An 11,658-nucleotide genomic window follows, 5' to 3' on the forward strand; every position below is an offset into this window, starting at 1 on the left:
CTCGATGATTTGTGTGAAGGATGGTTATGATATTCGAGTTCTTACTTTCTTTATGTACGCTTCTGATAATGGAAACGGTCAATTACATATTGCATGTGCAAATAAATAGTAAACATTCTTATGTACGTTCGTGTGTGTTTGGTTAGCAACATATATCCATTTACACTTCTAAATTCTGTTTTTTTTATTCTATGGTACAATAAAATAATAAACTTTTGGGTCAAATGGTGTGTGTTTAGGTCAACCCATGAATATGCTTTTCATGTTTATCGTGTTCTGTATTTTTATTGTATGGTATGATAAAACAATAAACTTTTTGGTCAAATGGTGTGTGTTCAGGTCAACCCATGAATATGATTTTCATGTTTGAGTCGTGTTCGGGTTTAACCTATCAACTCGCGAGCATGACCCGTTTAGCACCCATCTAGCTAATAAGGTTATGCTGCCATTAAGGAAAACAAGACAAATACAGTGGCATTATTAATTATTGAAAGAAATTTTGAGGTTGCAACTAGATGTCAATTAAATACGTTTTATTGGATACGCATATTTTGATTTCTTGTACTTTTTAAAATGTATATGTAGTAAACTTCCATATCATAACAAACCAAGTCGCTACCTAACCAAACTTCTGTTGATTCCCCGGCGTGAAACGCGGTTATATAGTTAGGTTACCGTTAACTCTTTGTAATTAGGTTACATACGTTTATGATTAAATGAAACTCGAGATATTCTATAGAAGGCACACTTTTTTCTGCTTGAAATTTCGATTACATTGACTAAAAATAAACATAAAAAACATTTGACTAAAAAGAAACATGACCAAAATTTCTGTCACATTTGACTTAATAACGGTCAGGCTTGCAAACGAAGTAACGAACCAAACGTTTGACTAAAACGAAACATGCCAAAAATTTCCATCACATTTGATTCAATAATGGTTAGGCTTGTAAATGAAGTAACAAACAGCACATTTGACTAAAAAGAAACATGCCAAAAAACTTCTACCACATTTGACTTAATGATTAGGCTTGTAAACGAAGTAACGAACCGAACGTTCTGCAAACCGTTCATAAATCGTTTGGAGAGAAGTTTGTTTATGTTGGTTGCTTTAATAAGTGAACACAAATTTTCATTCATGTAGTTGAATGAATGAACGTTGTTTCATTCGTTCATTTACGCTTATGAACATTTGTTTTTATTGGTTCGTTTCCTTTCTATTCATTTAGTTAAATGAATTAACATTGTTTGGCTGTTATTTTGCGTTAGTTTGTTTACGTTTGTTTATGTTCATTTATTGACGTTTATCTATGTTTGTTGAAAGTAACAATTTTGTTCATCATAAGTATTATCAACCAAAACCTGAACAACCTGACCTGAGAGAACTGAAACTCGCACAGAGCTGTTTCTTTATTTTTTTTCCCATTTTTTTATTTTAACTCGGCGTTACTTTTAACCTTAATCAATTAAAGAAATATAACCGAAACCACTTGACCCAAACTCGAATATCAAACCTGACCTGAACCCGCCCGAAACCCGAGTAAACAACACTTGACATTTTAAATGTTTTTTAGCGTATTCGACGTCTTAAATCGTTCTCATATTCATATTAGTATCCTTAAAAATCGTTTTTAATTACAACTAATGTATTTATTATTTAATAGAAAACCACGGTTAAGTGTTTGTGACCGCTTCATCCATTATGACCTGTTTGATAGTTACTAAAAATTTACTTAGTGTTGCTCATGACTTGATAACTTTTACTTCATAATTGTTAGAAGAAACAAAATTATGTAATTAGCAATGAAAACAAGATTAATAAGAGACATATTAGAATAAACAAAACGAATATTATATTCATAAGCAACAAGTGCAGTGGTGAGCTAATTGAGGCTAGGTGATTTACTTCTCAAAGTGAGCAAGTCAAATGAGCTGATCAAGTCGAATGTTATTTTGGTCATTAACAGATATGGGGAAATAAATCTGAAGGACTACACTGTATTCAGGTTCATGTTGTTAAAGATACATTCCATGGGTTGATAACCGATTCCAGTTTTGCATATTTTTTATGTTTAAATTGAAACTGACTCTAAAAAGTCAAAATAATGTATTGAATGCTAACTAAAGTAGCAACTTTTATAGGATTTTGGCTGGTCTGGAGTTACCAAAAACATCAACATAAAACAAACTGCTAAGATCAATCTCCAATTTGAAGTGATATCCATGTCTACTAAATATTTGAAGTGTATATATCTATGTACTTTATATTTAATTCAGTCCATGCAGAACTGTTTAGAAAAAGATAGTAGGGTGGTTTTTGTTTAAAATTTTCATTTTTGTAAAATTATTTTTATGCATATAAACGAATCGAACAAACAATTTAATAATTTAACCAAAGGAAAAAAGAGGCATCTAAATGAAAACCCGAACAGAATGAAAACCCATTTCATAATATGATATGATATGATATGATATGGGAAGAGGTCAGAAGATCTTAGAAGCGTCTAAGTCTGTATCAGGAAGAGGGCGCGCGGACCTTTTTAATAAAATGTCTTCCTAAAAACAAACACACTACAGACCTAAATGTCTGCAAGTGGTCTGCACGGCGCAGACAAAAGAGGTCAAGAAGACCTTTTTTGAAAAAACAAACACCCCCTTAATTAGATGAAATTGGAATAGCTAATAACCATGTAATAACTGATGTCGGTAAGAGATTCGTCAAGCCATATGAACTATGAATATTGTAACAACTGAGATGTGATAACTTAGATGTAGGTTTTCCGCCTTTATAATGGTTATCGGTTACCGATCTCCTTTGGGTTGGTTGTGTTTCACGGCCGAATTTAAATAATTGATGCTCTGTCATGGTGTTATGACAATATAATGGAGTTCTCTGATTATGCGGAGGAGACCTTTTAGCTTTTAAGTTTATAGTTGTTAGTAAAGCTTTTCAAGAACAGTTGGTGCTTATTATTTTGGCATTGCCATTAGTTGTTTCTATTTTTTAAATCATAAAGTTATAAACTTGAACCAGTTATAGTTCATTCGTTTATTACTTTGGTATTAATTCCCGTATACCCACCGCTAAGCGCAGGCTTCACGAATATGTACATCATTTCAAAGAATATTTCCCTCTATATTTACATGTATCACATACGTATATATCTCTATCTACCTTCGATTACAAAAACAAAAGGTTTCCCAACAAACTATACGCATGCCTTGTGATCGATTTCTTTTCTTTTTCAAAACAAAAAAAATTTCTACCACTCGACGGCACGTTAACAAAAGAAGATACTCAAATTTCTATTGGTTTTAGCTTCAACCTCATGATCTTGAAAAATAGTAGTTACCAAATATGATTAAGATGTTATAATCCATTTAATGGAGAATTTTAAACGAAGAATGAAATACTAAAGTTCATACAGGAGAAAACAGATGAGTTTGGACTGAACTTACTAGACATGATTATGAGGCGATGCATGATTTGCTTAATGCGCTTTTATTTTTTTGTTTTATGTTTATGAAATTTATGATTCAAGTTTGTTGATTCGAGATCTTGTTTGTCAAACATATGCTCTAAGGCGTAGACGTAAAAACTTTATGGAGTGTCTTCAACTGTAACAGAGAACACCATTAGTTGAAATTTCATTATTTTTGCATTTAAAAGTGTTAGTTAAAACTCACCATATGGGTTGAAAATCACGGTAACAAACAACTAAAACACACTTTACTTGGAATTTGATTCAAACATCAATTTTTAAATTAGAGCTAAACAAATCTTTTTGTCCAATCAATTTCTTAATATGGTTGTTAACCAAAAAGTTATAAGAAATACTAACATCTACTACAAACAATACTTAGTTTGTAAATAAAAAGGACCTATGGCGAAGCGGTACTATAAAAAACCAAACTACTACCGACCAAACCCCTATTGTAACCCGTAGCAACGCGCGGGCACTTCTGCTAGTCTATATATAAATACGATATTTACATTTCATTAGATTTATATGATTTTACATATATATATTATGTTTTATATATATTTCATCTGTATGTAACATGAGTACTATCCTAGTATAGAAAAAAAGGAACAATTTGACTGGAGCAATATTTGGTCAATTACGGTTAGTGTTTTACCAATCCCGCAACATTAACTTATACCACAAAAGATTTTCATTTCTATTTAGGGATTTTTACATATTTCCTCTTCCTAAACCTTTGAAATTACATATTTCCCCAAAATACAAGTTTTTAATGCATAATGTACAATGCTCTTTAAGCATGGTTTAGGAAAATATGTAATTTCAAAGTTTAGGAAGATAAAATATATAAATGCCCCTATTTAATCTTTGGTTAGTTACATTTGAGCCAGTTTGTCTGGAGCAATATTTTTTTATGAATCATTAAAAATTTTTGGATTAAACCGACTAGAAACTAAAAAAATATTAATCTAAGAACTGAAAACCGGATCTTTGACCATTATATGTACAAGAGGTGAAGAGCCTGTACATGCTTGTTCTCGTTTGAGTTGTCTATCCGAATGGTCTGAACTGGTTTTTGTCCTAATATTGGGAGGGGCACAAATTATCCTACATGCATACGAACTTTAAACTAAGAAATTAAGCAGAAATGCATAAAAAGAAAGTAATATTCTGTGATGCAGCTTATAGTACAAAACACAAACGTAGCATTTGAATATTATTAATTGGTTTTAAGATCATCTAGAACTAATAGTTAATTCACGGATCTTGGATGGATTTCAAGGTGGTCATGTGCAAAAATCCAAAGAAAACTCACAAACAAAGCAATATGTGCACATTTAGTAAAACATAAAATAGGAATATATTATTTATTATATATTCAGTTACAGCTATTTATCGATGTTTGAGAATGTATTTTGGAATGTATCATGTAATTTTATATTTACAAAACAAAAATAATCAAGATTCACGGTTTGATAAATTGGAAATATGAATATTAGAAATTCCTTGAGATTTCCTTTCTAAAAGTATGATGAATTCTATTTTAAGGTATTCAATTTAAACATCCAAAAGTTATCATTTTTCTTGCCTAAATAAATGACACAATCATGAAGTGGGGAAAAACAAAAGTTTATGTAAGAAATTCCGAAATTCATTGAGATTTCCTTTGTAAAAGATATGATAAACTCTATTTTAAAGTAGACACTGTAGACAACAAACCATAAGATATCTTTTTCTTGCCGATATAAACGCCACAACTCTAAATTGTGAAAAACATGCATTTTAGAAATTCATTTTGCGGTCTAAGAATATGCTAAAATTATATTCTATTTTAAAGTATACGTTTTAGAGACCCAAAAGATATCTTTTTTCTTGCTTATATACTTTTATAACTCTAGTAGCATCATCACCAATGTCATAATCATGAAGCCTCGATTGTGGGGCAGCAAGATTTTAACTATTCTATCAACATAATTAGAGTTATCAAGCTTATCTGAAATTCCTTGATTAAATATCTTACTGTTAAAAAATTAATTTAGTCTTTCAAAATGTTAAGAAACACTATTATAATTCCATCTATAAGTCTATCAAAAGATCAACGAACCTTCCTGTAGTCCCAATCATATGCCTGTTACTTTTATTCATAAGATAATGTGAGGTAATTACTAATTACTTTATACTACTAAACTGAATCGTATATTGTAAAATCATAATAGATCAATAACACATTTTTTTCATAAATGAGGTCACATTAGTCTGTTGGCATCAACGCTATCGTCATAGACGCTCTTCTCTCTCTCTCTCTCTCTCTCTCACCCTTAATTCCCTTCACTCATCTATGTTCGTCAATAGTCACATATTATTCTTCTCTTTCCTCTCTACTTTCTCCACATCTTTCCCCACATTCGGATGCCTCTGTATCTCTCTCTTCCGCACGAGAGAGTTCACATATATCGGGTTTTGAATGCTAAAATAATAAAAAAATGGAAGAAAAACAAAAAAATAAAATAAAATAACTTTATTGATCTGCAAAGTAATTTAATTTAATGAATTAGTAAAACTAAGAGCCCATCTAGAAACAAGGGACATATCACAAAAGTTGTAAAATAATACATACATATATATGTGAGAAGAGAATAAATAGTTCGTGGGCAGCATGAGCAATATAATATGTTTTCCTATGAGACACCTGCTGCTACAAAAGTCAGATCATTCAACCCTCCCTCTGCTCGCACGCGCATTTTTTGTCTTCAATTCAATTCATCATTTCCATTTCAATTCATTAATTTCGTCCCAGATTTCAACAATCTCGCTAATTAATTAGCCCTGTCTTTTTTTAATAATAATAATAATAATAATAATAATAACCCAGCTGGGTTGATGTTTACTAGAAACACCAGCCTTGTTTCTTTCGTCTAGGGCTCTTCTAAACGCGTATGCTTATAATTTCTTTCGACAACAAGAACTTGGTATTTGGGGTTAATGGCCGAACTCCTCTGTTCTTTTAACAAGGTATGCTCTGCTTTTCTTGGGCTTTGTTTGTTAGATTCTGTGATTTCTCTTATTATATGCAAGAAACCACATAAATGGATTTTAGGGTTTTGGCATTCAATTAGATTTGCAAAATAAATGCAGCTTCATTAAATAAAGGTCCAAATCTGTAGAGCACGTTACAAGTTTTAATGCATAAGATACTAGAAAGTATTACTCTTGATTTAATCATAATCCCTATGGGTTGGTGTAGCCTTGTAGATGAACTGGACTGTTAACATGAACCAAAAATTTTGTCATAAATCAGTCCCTTTGTTTTACAGGATGCTCTTACAATCAAACCGCCTAAGAAAGCCTCATTTGTGTTGAGATTGATGTTATCAGCATTTGCAATGGCGTGTGGTATTTATATATGTTCCATTTGTTTGAAGCAAATGAACTTACAAAACAAGAACAAGTTTTTGATCTTTCAAGGCTTTGAACGACCCTGTTACGACACTGTTGTTGACCAGTCTCAAATCCCGTACTTGCATTACCCCAACCCAAAAACATTCAATAGGTATATCTTATTACCAAAAATAACCTTAGACGTTTATTAGTTTCTGAAATAAAATTGTTAACTTGGTTTTCTAGGTTAGAATGTGCTGGGAATCCGGTTCGTTTATTCGCTATTGTGTCGATGCAAAGATCGGGAAGTGGTTGGTTTGAGACTTTATTAAATAGTCATATGAATGTGAGCTCAAATGGCGAGATTTTTGGGCCAAAACCTAGGAGGGATAATGCTTCAACGATCGTTAAAACACTCGATAAAGTTTATAATTTGGATTGGTTTACGAGTTCTTCCAAGAACGAGTGTTCAGCTGCAATTGGGTTCAAATAGATGCTTAATCAGGTACCTGTCTTAGATTTCTTTAGTTCTTTTAAGCTTCAGATAACCAATTAGTTGTTATCCTAAATGTTTTCGTAATCTGACCGTACAGTGAACCAATCATCTCACCGTTTCACCGGGTGCACTGGATCTAAAAATGGGATGACGTCCTTAATAATATAAAAGTTAAAACTGTATGTGTGCGTGTGTATACACAATACAAAAACAAAGTATGAACATACCTTATGCTTTGGTGTGAACTGAAATTTTGATAAATATTAAGACTTAAATAAATAAAATATGGAGTCAACTCATAAAATGAGATTTTGAAAATAAAAAAAATGAAAAAGGCTTATTGGAAATCCGGTCACACCACCCGTTTGATTCAATTGGTTCACTGGCCTGACCAATAAGCGGCTGGTTCAAATGAGGAACGGTTATACATACTTAACTGAATCAGTTCCATGCCGGGTTCCCTATCCAAACTGCCCAGTTGTGAAGATAGTGGTTATCCTGCAATTTATATAATGGTGATGTAAGAGTAGTAAATCGTAAACGTCTAATTCCCTCTAGCCCATTGAGTAGCAGGGTACTGGTGAGTTGGGCCTGCGAGTTTTATGGTGGCAAGTTCTCACTTTTATAATAAAAAAGAATTGTGGTTTGATCATATCATATTGTAAAAACAATTGTGTTTCTAAAATTGCAGGGATTGATGCAACATCCTAAAGAGATTACACAATACTTCAACGACAGGGGCGTTAACGTAATTTTCCTCTTGCGAAGAAACTTGTTGCGTAGATTGGTTTCAATGCTTGCCAATGTCTATGATAAAGATGCCAAACTTCTAAACGGAGTACACGTTTCTCATGTACACTCGGACGAAGAGGTTTTTTCCTTTCAACTATCTCTCAAATCTTTCATAAAATTATTAATTTAACCTTACAAATAAACGTGTTTAAATTTTACTGTTTTTTAGGCTTCTTTACTTTCAAAATACAAGCCTAAACTCAATATAACATCCTTAAAATCGGATTTAAGAGGAATGGAATCAAGTGCCATAAAGGCACTCAACTACTTTAACAGCACTCGCCACATTATTATCTACTATGAAGATCTCATCAAAGACCCCACTGTAAGAATCCTATTCTTTCTTCTATTATGTACAACTATCATTGCACAATACCTATAGAGAAAACTCTTTAGTTCTGATCTTGTCCAAGAAAACCGATGGGCATGATCACTCATGGTAAAAACGTGAAAAAAATGAAAACTTTGATAGAAACCGGAAATCTAAAGTACTGAAATTAAGATAATAGCCACATTTGAGATAGACTTGATCTCCAATTACAAGGTTAAAAGAACCCTAATTCTGATAAACATAAACATCCATGACTAATAAAACAAAGATACCCCCATTAATAGTAAACCTAACTGGCGGTTCTAGAACAAAACTGCCCCACTAATTTCTGCTTAAACTGTTCCCGCTTGTTTGGTAAAATGGGTTTAGGCGGGAATAGATTCTAAGGGACCAGGTACGTATCAAACTTGGTATTAGTTCATTGCACAGTCGATAAAAAAAAGTAAAAAAAGTTGTAATGTACAACAATCATTCATTGCACAAAACAGTAAAATACTTCCCATAAAGAAAACTTCTTTCTTCTGATCTGGTCCAAAAAAGCTCATGGTAAAACAGTGAAAAAAATGTGAACTTCTTATTAGATCATTACATGGCCGGTTAAAAGAAAAGGGTAATGTACAAATATCATTGGACAAAGTACCGCCCACAAAGAAATCATCTTTGGTTCTGATCCTGGCCAAGAAACTTGTTGGGTATGTTCACTCATGGTACAAATGTGAAAAAACGAAAACTACCATTGGTAAAAATGTGAACTTGTTATAAGTTTGTTACATGGTCGGTAAAGAAGTAAAAGAAAGACGTAAATTGTGCTTACTTTTTCGCTGTAACGATTGCAGCAAAAGCTCATAGAAGTGGAAGACTTTCTGAAGCTGCCACAAATGAATTTGACTAGTCAACAGGTGAAAATACACAAAGGGCGTTATCTGAACACATAGAAAACTTTGATGAGGTTAACAAGACTCTAACCGGAACAACTTATGAGAAGTTTCTTCAAGCTGATTATTGATGGAACTCGTGTGTAAATAAGTTGTGATAGGAGCTGAGGTACACATCACCCTTTTTATCACTCAAAAAGCAACAAAAAATGATGGGTTTTTTTTGTTCGTATAGTGTGGTTTTGTTCAAGATTTGTGTTAGGTTATACCTTTGTTGATGAATGTTAGGAAGTGCTTTTAGGTGTTTAGTTTTTGTTTTTTTTGGGTTTGTTTTTACTTCTCTAGTAAACATTTTGAGAATGTGTAATTAGGTTAGGAATTTTCGGTTAGTATCTCGCTAGCTGTCCTGATGTTTTTGAAAGTTGAAAAATATGTTATACGGTGTGTCAAAATCTATTTGACAATGAAAATCGTCTAATGAAGGTAACCAATCTATTTTTGGCCTTTTGGATTCCTTTGTTGTGTAAAAATGTTGGTGTTCATGCACCCAAGTATTCATCGGCTGTGGAAAAATGGCCATTACTTGAAGCAGAGTATTGTGTTGCACCATTTACATTAGTGTGTACAAATGATGAAATAGACTTCAGGAAATTGAGTTCAAACATGAAATTCATTAGATTACTGTAATTTTTTTAGGTGTTAAAGTGTTTATATCCAACATTCGAGTGACAATGTATATTTTCGGACAATTACACCTATTGTGACTACGACTCTACGAGACGTATTCAATGACCTTGATTATGAGAAATAGCAAATTTGTGTTTTGGCTTCACTACTGCATTTGTGATGTTGTAAAAGATGAAAAATTTGTCAACTTGAGTGGTGTATGTGGTCTATGAGATTGTTGAAAACAAAATTCTTTTCGTTGAAATATAATTACTTAAAGAATATTTCAAATGAAAATGTAACAAGGTTTTTTTTTCTTTAAGCAATAATAAGTTGTTAATAAAAGATAAAACCTGTTAAAAACACATACAGAATGTAATTTAATATTTATTATGACAACATCGTATCTTTTTTTATTCAACTAATTATAAATTTGTAAATTTAGTTGAGAGACATCTAAAAATAAATGCTGTTGTAGATGAAAACTTTTAACACGTTGAAAGGAAACTTTTTTCGTTTTCTTATTTCTCATTATGCTTTTCAAGAAGCTATTTATATGCGTTTTATGAAGCTATTTATAGATTTGTAAATCGAGTTGAAAGACATCTAACATCAGAACATAATCATATTGTAAAACATAACTGGTTGAATCCAAGTTTTGGTGACTTTCTCCACTCCAACCTAGAGCTAGCTGGTTCTCCCAAAAATGTATGAAGGTGTAGCAGTTCCTCAAAATGTATTAAGGCGTAACAGTTAACTAGACATTGAGTGACGACCCTTCCACTCGGCACCGTTGAATTACTAAAGCCGACTTTCGTCCCTACTTGACGGGTCACTAAAGGCGACTTTGTTCATGCTTGACGGGTGCTCTGTCTAAGAGGGTGTTTAGGATTCCTTATTTTACCTCCTTATAACTTTCATTAAGTTAATAAGTTACAAAAGTGTAACTTATGAAATTTTTTCTCTCACAATATAAACAATCCCAAACACATTATTACTTTTCAAAAAGTTTGTAAGTTATAAGTTGGTGAAAATAAGCAATCCCAAACATCCCCTAAAACCAAAATATGAGAGAAATGATGTTGCCAGCCTCTGAGCCAGGACTTGAAAGATTTGATAGTGAAACATGATATGAACTCTACAAGATGACTTCGATGTAAACACCAGTTAAAATTAGGTACTTTCTTTTTGTTATCATACCACTTGTAACTACAGGTGTACAAAAAAAACCGGTCTTGAACTGGTTAACAGGAAACCACACGGGATCGGTTCATACCAAAAGCCGGTTTTAGCCAAACCGGTTCCAAAACCGATCCAGACCACCGGTTTCTATACCGGCTTGCTCATTTCACAATCAAACCGGTTTTTAAACTGAACCAAATTGCCTCAAACTGGTTTTAAACCACGTAAAAACATGTTTTGCACCAATTTTAAACCGAACTGGTTCTGATCAGTTTGACAAGTTCTACGCTTAAACTGATTTCTAAAGCGAACTGGTTTAGGTCAAACCAGTTTTGACAATGCAAAACCCAAACCGGTTCAGTTTGAAAAAAAAAACGGTTTTGTACACTTCTACTTGCAAGTAGTGAACCATAAGACTATGTGTTGTGGATGGGGCTTTAAAACCCACTACAG

General features: G+C 32.7%; 1 pseudogene; it reads left to right on the forward strand.

The window, feature by feature from the left end:
- The first annotated feature begins 6,449 nt into the window (after positions 1–6,449).
- Positions 6,450–9,665, forward strand: LOC143543158 (uncharacterized; annotated as a pseudogene).
- Positions 9,666–11,658: the final 1,993 nt, after the last annotated feature.

This window comes from Bidens hawaiensis, unplaced genomic scaffold, assembly GCF_021521415.1.
Source record: "Bidens hawaiensis isolate Kalapana, Puna unplaced genomic scaffold, B.hawaiensis_p1.1 tig00000864_1, whole genome shotgun sequence".
NCBI lineage: Eukaryota > Viridiplantae > Streptophyta > Magnoliopsida > Asterales > Asteraceae > Bidens > Bidens hawaiensis.